Source organism: Rhinopithecus bieti, unplaced genomic scaffold (genome assembly GCF_001698545.2).
Source record: "Rhinopithecus bieti isolate Rb0 unplaced genomic scaffold, ASM169854v2 scaffold_41913, whole genome shotgun sequence".
Taxonomy (NCBI): Eukaryota; Metazoa; Chordata; class Mammalia; order Primates; family Cercopithecidae; genus Rhinopithecus; species Rhinopithecus bieti.
This window is the reverse complement of record NW_016818964.1, coordinates 4,329,477-4,343,208: the sequence shown is the minus strand read 5'-3', so window position 1 is coordinate 4,343,208 and position 13,732 is coordinate 4,329,477. Positions and strand designations below refer to the sequence as shown.

Below are 13,732 nucleotides of genomic sequence, written 5' to 3'. Positions count from 1 at the left end.
TCCCATGAGTGGGTGGTCAGAAGGTAAGTAGAGTTCTCCATAGGCAGAAAGAAATAACTACCAGTTAGCCTCAAGGTGGAAAATTGATTGCTTCACTGATCACCCTCCTTGGCCAGGTCTCCCACTCCTCAACCCTTGGACCTGCTCTGAAAAAAGCCCCGGAGCTGCAGGTGAGAACAGTTTGGTCCCTGGTCCTTCAGCTGGCCTTTGTCCATGTCATGTCTGAGATAAGGCTATGTCTTCTGGCCAAGTTGTCCATCTCTGGTACCTGTGACCTGAAGGATTCACTCTTGGGGGTAGGTGCCACCAATGTCTTTGAGAAGCACTTTGATCTCTCCAGAATTTCTCCCAGGATTGCCTGGTACTGACAGTGCACTCATGCCTGGGCGCAATGCTCTCCTCTTCCAGCAGAGGGAACCCTTCACAAGCCCCAAGCCCCCGGGGACATGGAGGCTGGACACCCGCTTGCTGGAAGGATTCCAGACCACAAACAAGGAGGCACTGTGCAGGGATTGGAAGGCTGGGTAAGAGTCACTGATACCTCTGCACAGTTCTGTTCAGCTCCTCCTAGGTACTGGACCAAAATGGCAGGGCAGACAAGATGCCAAAGGCAGACAGCCTAGACAGAGCGTGGTATAGATGGAACTGGCAAAGTTATCCCACCAAGGAAGCAGCATGAGTAGACCTGGACAAGAGGTAAGTCACGGTGTGTCTGGAGATCAGGAATAATGAGGATTATCCAGGCTCATATGATAAAGAATAAGAATGTGGTGGTGGTGGGGTGGTGGGGGCAGGGGTGGTGCTGATGCTCCATTGTAAGGATCAAACACGCCAGTGCCAGCGGCTGGTTTTGAATGAGGAGCAATGAATGTCTGAGACAAGGAGTGACATAAGTATGCACTTAATGTTTGAACTAATGATGAAACCAAAGAGTGGCTTAATAATCAAGTAGATCATGACTACTAGAGAAAAGACTGGATGGAGACTGTGCAGATAATAACAAAATAGGGAACAGCTAGAATTTGCAGAAAAGGAGATGAAAATGGCCAGTTGCTGTATGAGAAGATGCTCAGTCTCACAAGTAATCAAGAAAATGCAAATTTTAAAAGTGAGATACATTTTTAAAATCTATAGTAGTGCCAAACAAAAGCACTTGGCAATATCAAATGTTGGAAAGTGGCGTCATTTGCCTTATTGACCAGGTCCCTTCTTCACAGGAGCTGGTGAGGGAGAACCAGGCTCTTCCTCCCGTGACCACCCTGGCCGGTCAGTTTCCACAGAACTAGCACACCAGGCTGGGCAGGCCAGCGCAAGTTTCTTTACTGAAAGTTGGGTCCATTTCAAAAGGACAATTTGGACACAGAATAGACAAATGTTAGAGTTTGAGAGTTTTTCCTTGAGTTTTGCAAGACAAAACATCTAGTAACTTCAGTATTCACCAGGAAAAATTCCCCAGTGGCCTCTCCCTCCAGCCCTTTCTCCTGCCTGCCTTCAGGATCACCCCTTGTCTCATAGGCTTTAATTTCTCAGGTATCCTTCTTGGATAGATTCTATCCTGCCCACAGGTGAGCCCTCTCTTCCCATGCCAAGTTTCCACCTAACCCTTGGTCTGGAGCAGGTGCAGGCTTCGGCCAGGTGGAAGCTGCTGGGTGGGTGCTATCTAGCCTTGGATGCTTGGGTAAGGAGAAGCGGGGTGAAATTAGGGTGATGGGCTCCAGCCTGTTAGCCAAGGTTGAGCCTGGCTTCTCTCATTCAAGTTTCCTCATTGGCAAGAACTATAAGCCTGCCAGTTCTTTTATTAATAGATCTATAAAGTTGACACTTCTCCCAAGGGCAGACCTTTTCTTTCCCATAGGACAAGACAGTCTAAAACCAAACTGAGGAAACAACACTTTATCCGTTAGCACGGGCTTGTCCTGCCCTTGCAAACTTTGGTCTCATTATTGTCAGAGGGGCTTTTGATTTCTCCCCAGCTCCACTGAGAGGGGGTGGGGAGAGCTGGATTTATCCTTCATAGCTGAGCTTTGTTGGAAGAGGACCAAGGGATAAATTCATTCAGCCCAGCCATTCTTTCTCCTTCCCCATATAAATGGAGAAAGACGGTTCCTACAATACAATAGTATTTTCCATTTGCAAATGAGTTGGGAAGCCAGGGGCACATAGCATCAAGCCTATGGCAGGAACTCTTGCCTCCCTTTCAGTCAGAATAATTGTCTCCCACCTTTTCTTCAGACTTCTGTTATCACATCAGCCTCACTCTGACTTGGCTTACAGCATGTAGGTTTATATTGCCTGGATCCTATTTCAGGCTTTCTATCTCTGTCTCCACCGGACTCTGGGTCCCAAATGAAAAGGGGACCTGGAATATTTGAAACTGAAATGGGAGAGTTCCCTGACCCCTGTCCCATGACGTGTGACAGGGGCATAGCTCTTATGTTCAGCCACCACATCCTCAAACCCCTTACCGGAGGGGAAGCACACAGATGGGCAGGTGCAGGAGCCAGGGTGAGCACTTTTTGGGCTCCGGCCCCACGGTAGCATCTATGGGTGGGTGTCTGTGACTCCCGGAGTCCAAGTGGGCACATGTTACAGCGTTCTGTTAGCCTTGCTGTCCATGGATGACTTAAGTGTTAGACAGTTCAGTGGGCCCTCTTGGTACCTAGGTCTTTGTCAAGTGTCCAGGAAGAATCAGGTCACACATAAACTTGAAGGATGAATGCAGGGGGTTCATTGAGGGGTGGAGGTGGCTCTCAGCAGGATGGATGGGGAGCTGGAAGGGGGATGGAGTGGGAAGATGATCTTCCCCTGGAGTTTGGCTGTCTAGTGGCTAATCTCCTCTCTAACTGCCCCCAGCCAAATTCCTCTCAACATTCAGATGTTCCTTTTCTTCTCTCTACTGTGCTATTCTGCCATTCTTCTGCTCTTCTGTTTGTCTCCTCATCTGCCTCTGGAGCCTGGGGTCTGGGGTTTATACAGGTATAGGATAGGGGACATGGCAGGCCAAAAGGCAACTTTTGGGCATGAAAACAGGAATGCCTCTTCCCATTTAGGGCTGCAGGTTTCCAGGTTTGAGGGTAGGGCCTTTGCCAGGGAACCACCCTCTTCTACCCAGTATTTCTGGGTCTCCTGTCTGTATCAAAAGCATATAGGGTTTGATGGTGAACAGCCCCAAATCCAAAGGTTAGTTTTACCTCTGACTAGTTGTGTGACTTTGACCTTATTACTTAACCTTTTTGAACTTCCTACTCCTCACCTGTAACACAAAGATGCCATCTACCTTACTATGTTGTTGTAAGAAATGGTAATCACATTTGTAAAGTCCCTGGCACACGGCAGATCATCAATGATAATTGATAATTGATAATCAGTTGGGGGACAGAGACCATTTCTTGTTCATCTCTATGTCCTCAGCATCAAACCAGTGCCAGAAACATTAGAAGGGCCCAGAGAGTATTTGTTGGATTGAAATATCCTTTAGTCAAATTGTTTCCTGGGTCAACATGAACCCAGAGGTGTGCTGAAAATATAATTCATTCTGACTCCCTTCCTGCCAACTCCTCATAGAAAATGTACTCAGGAATGAAAGTGTTCACAGCAAAACAAAGGCCCTGGGTATTGAGAGTTTTCAGTAAAATAGAAAGGTCTGAGGGGTCAGGAGAAACAAAGCATCAGTCCGCACAGACGGTCCCCCGGGGTCTCTGTAATTATCATGTCTTCTTTTGCAGGTCTGCTGTGTGACTGGTCTATTTAGGTTAGCAGAGTTGCCGAGGTGAGAGGTGCACTCTGATTGGCCATGGAGCCTGCCCTTGTGTGCCTGGAGCTTTTCCTGACCGTGGTACGAAGCTTCCTCACGCAGTGCATGAAGATCCACCTGCATCTTCCCTCTGCTGCCTCTCCCTCTGGCTTTTTGGGCTATGGTTTTAAATGGTTCCTCATTTAATCCATCAGAATGACCCAGAAGGAAGCAATTGTTTGTAAATGGGTCACTCCCTCAAGCATGGTGGCAGCCTTCTTATGATGAAGAAATTGGGTCTTTGCAAATATTAAGTATCTAACTGAAGGGTAAGGGGAGAGAGGCCCCCATGTGTTACGAGCTCTCCATGGAAAATGGGCAGTGTTCCTATCTTTGTTTTAGAGATGAAGAACCAAGGCTCTGAAGGCAACCATCAGGCTGGGCGCGGTGGCTCACACCTGTAATCCCAGCACTTTGGGAGGATGAGGTGGGTGGATCGCTTGAGCCCAGGGGTTTGAGACTGGCCTGGGCAACATGGCAAAATCCCATCTCTACAAAAGGTAAAAAATTAGCTGGATATCATGGCGCGCGCCCCATAGTTGCAGCTACTCAGGAGGCTGAAGTGGGATGATCTCTTGAGTTCGGGAGGTTGAGACTGCACTGGGCCATGATCATGCCACTGCACTCCAGCCTAAGAGACAGAATGAGACCTTGTCTCAAAAAATAAAATAAAAAAATAAAATAAAAAAAATAAAAAAAAAAAGTGACCATCACTTAGCCAAGATCACAGAGGTAGCTAGCGGAGGAGCTGGAATCTGAACTTCAGCATGTTTGATTCCAAAGTTCAAACTCTCTTCTACTATACCACAGGTACCTGGTGGACACTGTAAACCCTATTCACTGATCGACAGAAGTCAGAAGTCAGGGTGGTACTCATGAGGTGGGGACATATGCCCCAGTAACTCAGCAAGCCTCTCAAGTTACATTGACAAATACTAAATGACTCATCTAATCCACACAGAGCATCTGGGGCCCAGCTCCAAGCTACTCCATAACAACAGAGGGTACCATCTTATTTATACTCAGGCCCTGTAGGATCCAACTTGTCTAGGAGATATTCTGGGGATGAAATGGAGGGGACCTCACTACACAACTCTAATAAATAGAATGCCTGATTTCCAAGGCCATGGTTGCTTGAATATCTGAGGTCCCAGGGATGCCAGCCAACATGCCTGGCTTTCTGGGGTTGGGAGAGGAAGTAACCCACCTCTCCCTACTCTCTGTAAATACAAATATTATGAGGACCCTCCCATCCTTAGAAACAAGCCTGCCCACCACCATCTTTTCATGATGGTCAATATAGTATGTGGGTTAAAAACACAGATTCTGGAGCCAGATTGCCTGGGTTCAAATCTCAGCTCCGGTATTTACTAGCCATGTGAATTCCAGCAAGTAACTCACCTGTCAAAAAGGTATAATGAAAAGACTACATACCTCATATAGTTGTAAGGAATTTATTAAATGAGCTGAAATGTGCTGAGTTCTTAGAACAGTGCCTGGCACATTCTAACTGCCTTAGGTATTGTTATTACTGAGTATTGTGCTAGCTCTCCAGCCTTCCCTTCAAAGCCAGACTTCTCAGAAAAGTCTAGAGGCACTAACCCTCAAGCCTGATTCCTGACACAGACCATCTCATAATCTTGTTTCTGCCAACCTGCCCACAGCCTCCACTGAAATTGCTTTCTTAAAGGGCCCCAGGCGCCTCCTTCCTGAAGGTGATGGATGATCAGTTCCTTTAGCAGAAGTCATCCCAGTAACTCTGCTGTCTGCCACACTGCAGCCCTTCCCACCTTCTCAACCCTCTGGTTTTCCTTTGGTTTCCGTGCCTTGACACTGGCAATTCTCACCTTTTGACATACCAAAGTTTAAAATGTTAGGTGGAATTAAAATTAACCATCATCCATCTCCTAAAAGCTTTCCCCCCAAACTTCTTTTCCTTTTTTAGACAGGGTCTCACTCTGTCAGCCAGGCTGGAGTACAATGGTGCCATCATAGCTCACTGAAGCCTCGACCTCCTGGGCTCAAGTGATCCTCCCACCTCTGCCTCCCGAGTGGCTGTGACTACAGGTGCATGCCACTGCACATGGCCCCTGCCAGACTTCTGGTAACAGCATGTATTTTGTCCCCACCATTCACCTTTCTCATCAGAGAGATCTGGTAAATGAGGCTTCACTGAACACACAGAGCCCAAGATGTGATCGTTTAACAACCATCCATCTTTATCCACCAAACTAGATTCCCTAGTGTCCAGAGAAAAGGTTGTTCCCATTTTCCTTATGCTATAGGGACCTGCTATGGGAGGCGGACAGGCATAGGGGCAAGACAGAAGCAATGAACAGCCACTGGCTGGTCTCACTGGGTTATAAAGTGTGTTAGCTGGACTCTCTGGGCAAAAATCAAAGGTCTCAACTCAGATCTTACACAGACGTCCAACATACAGCCAAGTCCATGATCCTGTGACCCGCCAGGTTCATCATCCAGCCCTTCTCCTTTCTAGTGTCTAGAACCATTCATCTCCCTGCATCCTCAGCCCTGAACCAGCCCTGAGTCCAATTCTACCCTGATTTAGAGAAGGAGAGTGGATTAAAGACCTAGTTTAGAATTCAGCAACTCCAGCCTGTCTGCTGGCCATACTAGTGTTCGAAGTCCCCACTTTGAAACTAGGATTCGAGTCCCCACACTCTAGTCACTCCATCAAAGATTTGCCTTAATACCAACAGTTCAGGGAGAATTTTCTGCCCCCAACCCCCAACATACACATACCCCTACGCACAATGCATGCATACATGTACACACACTCACTCATCCTTTGCAAACACCAGAGGCCTGCATCTGACTCACAGCTGTGCCTCAGGCCTCGAGTCCTGATGACAGTCTCTCTGATGCTGAATGGATAGACACAGACCATGTCACCTTGGGGTTTACAGTAGGCCTGGCACATACCAGGTGCCTGAGAAATGTCAGGAGAGCCAAATTCTTGCTCCCTCGTGCCTGCTGCAAGAAAAGTCCTAAGGAACAGGATAAAGAGTATGTCCTTGGGGATGAGACAGCCTAGCTTGGATTTGGGTTCTGGCTTTGGGATGGTGAACACATTCCTCAACCCCTTTGCACCTAAGTTTCCTCAAGGTTGCAAGGATTAGCAACGACATATGGAAATGTGTGCTGTAAAAATGCCTGCCTGGGTTTGATCTTGAGAAACGGTGCTATGAAAACAGAATATTATAATTCCCTCCCCTTTCAGAGGGGAAATAAATCAGAAATATACATTTTTCTTCAGGAAAATAATTACTTGTAATGAAAATAAACTAGGAAGAAATTATCGTACCTTTGTGTATCCAGTGCAAAAATGCCGCGTCTGCTCTGAAATATTTGTAAGGCCTTCTGGGTTATAAAATGCGTTAGCTGGACTCTCTGGGCAAAAATCAAAGGTCTCAATTCCGAGCTTTCTTCTGAGTTTTTACCCTCCCTAAGCTACCTGATGCTCAAGGTCCAGAAATGCAAGAGATTGCTCAGCTGTGCACTCCATCTTTGCCTCTTGATAAAATATAAATCAGGCTGGGAGTGGTCGCTCACACCCGTAGTCTCAGCACCTTGGGAGGCCAAGGCAGAAGGATCGCTTGAGCTCAGGAGTTTGAGACCAGCCTGTGCGATATAGTGGGATCCTATCTCTACAAAAATAAATAAATAAATAAAATATGAATCAGAACCCTATATTCTGTGCAGACTCCTAGCTTTGTGAAGCACATTTTATATGCCTCCATGAAGCCATAAAACCTGGCAAGTGTAGGAGTTTGCTGAATGTTACACATGTACTCACTCGAGATATACGTGTACAGAGTTCAGTTTTGTTTGGGATTTAAAAAAAAATGTTCTCTCCCTCTGTCCTCCTCCTCCTCCTTCTCCGGTTGTTTCCCAGCACTGTGAATAACTCCAGGAGCCTTCAGTGTTTGAGGGGGCAGCTTCCTGTGTGGATTCTCCCTGTTGGAGGGAGGTGTAACAAGTTTCTATTGATAAAAGTGCTTTGGACAATTTCAGAAACTAAAATTCATCTCAAAACAAAATAGCGATTTTTACTGCTGTCGTTATTGTCAAGTCCTCGTATATCAGCTTTCCCCCAGACAGTGGCAGTCACCCACTTGCTAAGATACCAAATTTACCTCTTCTTGGAGTCTCCCTCCTTCTGCTTTCTGTCACCTTTCATTTCTTCAATAAATATTTCTCGGGCTCCCACTTTGTGCCGGCATGGTCCTGGACGCAGCAGATCCAGAGGTGAATGAGACAGGCACGTGCCTCCCTGCTTCATCCATGTCCTTTCTAGTGGGGTGGCAGATGATGAACAAAACCAACTGATGTTACTCTAGATGGCAATAAAAGTGTTATGGCACTGTAATGGGCTGGAGGGATGGCGGAGGGTACCATGTCAGACCACAGGGCCAAGGAAGACCCCTCGGAAGAGGGTATTTAGGCAGAGAGCCAGCTGCATGATCTGGCAAAGGGGGCACAGACTCCCAGGAGACAGAAAGACAGCATGAAGGTCCAAGAGCAGAACAAGCCTGGAGTGTTTGAGAAACAGAAAGGCCGGTATGAGGAGGGGAGGGGGATCTTAGATGAGGTTAGGAGGTAAGGACAGGCAGCAGGTCACACAGGGCTGCAGGCCAAGGTTTCATTCCAAGGACTGTGAGAAAACAAGGAGAGCAGATTAAAAAGATCTGTCTTGTGGCTCCGCAGAGAAGGCACTGCACGATTTGAGAGCAGAAGCCAAGACCACTCGGGAGGCTGTTGTGAAAGTCCCAGTAAGAGATGAGGTGGCATGGACTGGAATGGGGGAGAGAGAGGTGAGAAGGCGCTGGAGGCAGGATCTATTTCAGAGCTGATAGGACTTGACAGTGGGTTGAGGTGGGTGTGAAGGAAAGAGAGGAAGGAAAGCAGGCCCTCTGCCTCCCCAGTACGTGCTTCGCCAGCCTTCCTGACCAGCCAAGACCCTGGCCCAGCTCCCACCTCCACCCAAGCACCAACCTGATTTCCCTCCTCACAGGCTACATGTTCCAGAGCCCCCCTCCTCTCTCACCTGCACTCTCACCTCCCCAGCTTCTGTTGTAACTCCAAGAAGGAGAAGGAGGGAAAAAAAGGACGTGACTCGAATCTGCAATGGCAGCTGCTCTTGGCCCAGTGTGAATGTGTCTGGGATGTAAATCTGTTCCCTCTCTGGATAAAACAGGAAACAATTACTCATGCAGATGAAAAACTTTTATTCCCCTCCTTGACAGCTAACATCTCAAGGAGCCTTTACTATGTCAGTCCTCAGTTGAGATAGAAGCAAATATTTAACATCTATAGTCTCTGGGATAATGTAAGACAGCTCCTGGTTTAATAATGAGCTTCTGATTTTTGGCAGGACCACGGAGATACAAGGCAGGGAGAGGAGGAAGGCAAAGAACAGCGAGAGAGGTTCTAGGGAAGTGCACCTGAGAATTGCATGTGAAAATTATTTCAAAGTCGGGGAAGTCGATATGGTACTGGGTACTGGTCTAGTTACTGAGATGATACAGGGGCTCCTGGGAGAGATGAGCCCTTAGCCCCTGGGCAGGGGACAGGGACCAGAACTGGAAATTACAGCCCTGGGTTCCAAGCTGGAGCTCATTTCATTCAATCATTCACTCATTTAACAAATCTTCATTGAGCATCCACAATGTGCCAAGCCCTGTGTAGATTTTACTTTAGGTACTGGCAGGAGTGGGAGGGGATTAACAAGTAAACAGAAAAATTATGATGCAGAGTAAGCATTAGAATAAACCAGCACAGATTTGGATGCTGCTAATAAGAGCCCAAAGAAATTGCATCTAAGCAGAGGCCTTAGGAGGAGGTGGGCAAAGGCAGAAGAGATGGAATTCCAGGCAGAGGGAACAGCATATGCAAAGGCAGAAAGGCAAGAGGTGCTCAGCAGGCCCAGGGAGTTGCTAAGAGCTCAGTGTAGCTGCAAAGTAGATTGTAAAGTGTGGAAGGCAGCTTCTAAAATAGCTCCCAAGTTCTTCACCTCCTGCAGTTTATCCTTTGCATGGTCCTTGAATGTAGGTATGACCTGTGCATTGCTTCTAACCTGTAGAAAACAGGACAAAGGTGGCCGGGCGCGGTGGCTCACGCCTGTAATCCCAGCACTTTGGGAGGCCGAGGTGGGTGGATCACGAGGTCAGGAGATCGAGTCCATCCTGGCTAACACGTGAAACTCTGTCTCTACTAAAAATACAAAAAGTGCTGGGTGTGGTGTTTGTTTATTTATTTATTTTTCAACTGAAAAAGCTTAGTAGCCCAGCCCTGTGGTTATCCACTAACTCCAAAGTTATCAACTAGTGCTTAAGCTAGTTACGGGCTTATAAACACCAGAATTCTAGCTCAGCTCCAACAGAGATTAGTCAACAGCTGGCAAAGAGAAACACAGACAGGTGGACAAGAGCCAGAGAACACCAGAGACAAGAGCGAGGCTGATTAGGAAGCCAGAGCTGCGAAGCCAGACAGCCAGCAGCCTCTTTCCAACCCTGTTCCTCCACTACATCGTCACTCAGGTTTCTCTTTTCTTTGCTGCTTTCCTGGCTCACTTGAATCAATTCACAGGTGACTCCATACACCTGTCTGCCTCTGCACTTCCGACCCCAGTGGGGTCTTCATCCCTTTCCAAAGGAGGCTGGAGAGTGAGGATTGCTTATCCAACTCTGGCTGAGGGCAGCTTCTGGAACAAAGAGGCTGCTTAGAACACGCCCATGGAAAGAAGTTTAATTGAATCCTTTGGAATTCCCCGCTTGTTGATGCTGGGGTGAAGCAGAGATATTCCATTCCATGAGGCCCATTTTGTAGATGGGGAACTGAGGCTAGAAAACATGTCCCTTGAGCCCTGTTTTTAATGATGACAAAGAGACAGTGGTGTGTAGTGCAAAAGGCCTTGAACCACAGATGCAGAGATCTGGGCTTTACTTGTACCACTGTCAGGGACGCCCTGGTTGACTGCAGACAAGCCACTTACTCTCTGAATTTAGGAGAAAATCAGAAATTGCTGATTCATCACTCACTCAGCAAACATTTCTGGAGCCTCTTTGACGTGTCAGGCCTGGGAATAACTATTGAAATATGTGGGCTCCAAACTGTAGCCAGATCACATCATGGAAATCGGGTTTGGCCCTGGCTTTCGGTCACGTTTTCTCACTTGCTGTGTCTTCTTCACATATGTGTAAATGAAAGAAAAGCAGGCCTGTTTTTCAGGCTGCTATGCAGATTGAATAGTAATGTAGGATGGTGCAAAGAGCAGCCCTGGCCTGCAGAGGCCCTCAAGCTGTAGACAGCATTGGTCAATGGACTGCTGCAAAGAACCAGCAACAGGCAGGACACTCAGTAGACCAGGGTCCACTCTGGAAACACTTCGTCCAAGCCACACACCTCTGGAAACTTAGCAGGAAGGCTTAATTTGAAACATTTGTGGTCATACTTCAGGAAGTCACTTGTAATTTCCATGATCTGTAAAAAGGTGAACTTTCACACTCACATTTAATAGCTTCATTCTAACACCTCAGGTACCCCATAAACACATCACTCTGCACCCACAAAAATTAAAAATAAAAAAATTTTATATTGTTTTATGATATAAAAATAGCTTGAATCTAATCAAAACTATAGACAAAATCATGAGTTTGATATTCTGGTAACTTTTTGGAAATACAGAAATGCATATTAATCATTACAATTCTCTATCTTTGCAGCAGTTATAGCCTATTGGGAAAAATTCCGAGAAATAGAAAAGCATTACAGATGGGATGGAATCATTAACAAGAGGTAGATTATGAAAATTTCCAAATGAGGGGCATGAGTAGTAGGGGTGACCTCAGCTTCCAAAGGGGTCTCTGGCCATAGAGTGAGGCAGGAGATTCCAGGTGAGCCCAGACAGGAGCAAGGAGGGGGTTGGGCTTGTGACCAGAGCTGGAGTCTGGGAAGGGCCTCCACTGGCCACCCTGAGCACGACGAAGCTGTGGTACAATACCCAGCAGGGGCCTCACCACGCGCAGACATGGGCCCTCACCCCCTCCTGAGCTTCGAGCCCCCAGGGAGGCAGGCAGGAAGTGGTGTTTGCAGAGAGCGTTCAGCAGAGTGCCCAGCAGATGCCCTTTGTGCAGATGGTACATTTCCCAGGAGATCTCTCTCTGTGCCCTGCCCTCCGGCCCCACCCCTGGTTCCAGGGAGGGCCACACCAGGGCAGGATCCAGCAGGACAGCAAGAAGCCAGCTCCCTGCCTGCCTGACTACACGGTGCCTGTGGCTCTCAGACAGTGCAGTACTGGAGCAGTGGAGCTGCAGCCAGCCAGAACCCGGTTCAAATTTCAACTCTGCCTCTTACTAGTTGGTTGACCTGGGCACTTCCTTCCTTTTCTGGCCTCTATCGCCTTCTCTGTAAAACTGAACATGAATACCCGTCTCATTGGACATTGCATCCACCCGATGTTTACTGGGCATCAGTTATGAGTTAGGCACTGTTCCTGCTGTGAGATCCCAATGACACCTGGGGAGATCGATCATCATACTCAATAGAGCTTTCATTTATCATGTGCGTGCTTCCTCTATACCAGACCCTGGATGAAATGGTTTACAGCTAGTATCTCGTTTAATCTTCACCAAAACCCAAGCAGAGGTCGAATCATCCCATTTAACAGTTCAGAAAAAGAAGGCTCAGGAGGTGAAACAAGCTACCCAAAGAGTTTCAGCTTAGCACAGCACAGCTGGGATGGAACCAAGGCCTGTGGGACACCAGCCTGCCTCGCAGTACCTCCCAAGGAGTCCACACCTGGGACATTCTGGGGAAATGCCTGGGATTAGCCAAGGTCCTTGATCCCCTTCCCACACTGTGTTGCACACAGGATGGGGCAAACTAAGTGTCCATACCCAGTCAGGAGTGACTGGTGGAGGGTAGAACAGCATAACCAGGCATTCCACCTCACATCCGGGTCCTGCCCCTAAATCTCAGTGGGACCTCAGCCAAGAGGCTCCCCATCTGGGCCTGGGCAATGAAGAGATGACAGTTGATAAAGATCTTTGGAGAGTTCTCTGAGCACTCATCAAATATAGAGTCACCATTTGGATCAGAGGGAGCTCGTGTTTCTGGCCTTGGATGCTGGCCTGCCACTCTCTAGCTTTGTGACCTTGGGTAAGTGACTTAACCTCTCTGAGCCTCGATCCAACTCAATTTTCCTGTCTGTATTCTGGGGATAGTAGTAATGCCTTCCTCACAGTGCTCAGAGGTTAAAGGAGATGATAGAGGCAAAGTGCCAGAGCAGGGTGTCAGGCCCCAACGGGGTACAATGACATGCTGTGACCATAAGAAGAGTGGACATGGTGGTAACCCCATATCCCTGTATCCTCCTGGCCCCAAGCATGGGGGGCAACACCCAGTAAACCTGTGGAATTGAGTTGAATCTACCAACCCCAGATAAGAACCCATGTGCAGTGACATGAACCCACTTGTAAAGACCTCGTAGGAAAAAAATATGCTTTGTCCACAGTCCAGGATGGGAGGCCCAGTGGGGGCTTTATTGAGCAGGGCAGAATCTATTTTCTTTTTTCTTTTTTGAGACGGAGTCTTGCTCTGTCGCCCAGGCTGGAGTGAAGTGGCACGATCTCGGTTCACGGCAAGCTCTGCCTCCCGGGTTCACGCCATTCTCCTGCCTCAGCCTCCCGAGTAGCTTGGACTACAGGCGCCCACCACCATGCCTGGCTAATTTTTTGTATTTTTAATAGAGACAGGGTTTCACCATGTTAGCCAGGATGGTCTCGATCTCCTGACCTTGTGATCCCCCCGCCTCTGCCTCCCAAAGGGCTGGGATCACAGGCATGAGCCACCATGCCCGGCCCAGTGTCCATTTTCTTTCCCTCCATGTTAGAGTCAAGCCCATGTAGGGAGCTCCAA

At 47.8% G+C, this 13,732-nt stretch overlaps 2 long non-coding RNA genes across 2 annotated transcripts; one reads left to right on the top strand and one right to left on the bottom strand.

Annotated features, from left to right (window-relative positions):
- Positions 1-133: 133 nt before the first annotated feature.
- LOC108519148 (uncharacterized) lies at positions 134-4,215 on the top strand. The gene is made up of 3 exons (XR_001882540.1): positions 134-296; positions 409-696; positions 3,726-4,215. It is a non-coding gene; the product is annotated as an uncharacterized LOC108519148 (long non-coding RNA).
- On the bottom strand, positions 2,267-8,994 carry LOC108519150 (uncharacterized). The gene is made up of 3 exons (XR_001882542.1): positions 8,862-8,994; positions 7,951-8,107; positions 2,267-2,770 (listed from the first exon to the last, which is right to left on the bottom strand). It is a non-coding gene; the product is annotated as an uncharacterized LOC108519150 (long non-coding RNA).
- Between the last annotated feature and the right edge of the window lie 4,738 nt (positions 8,995-13,732).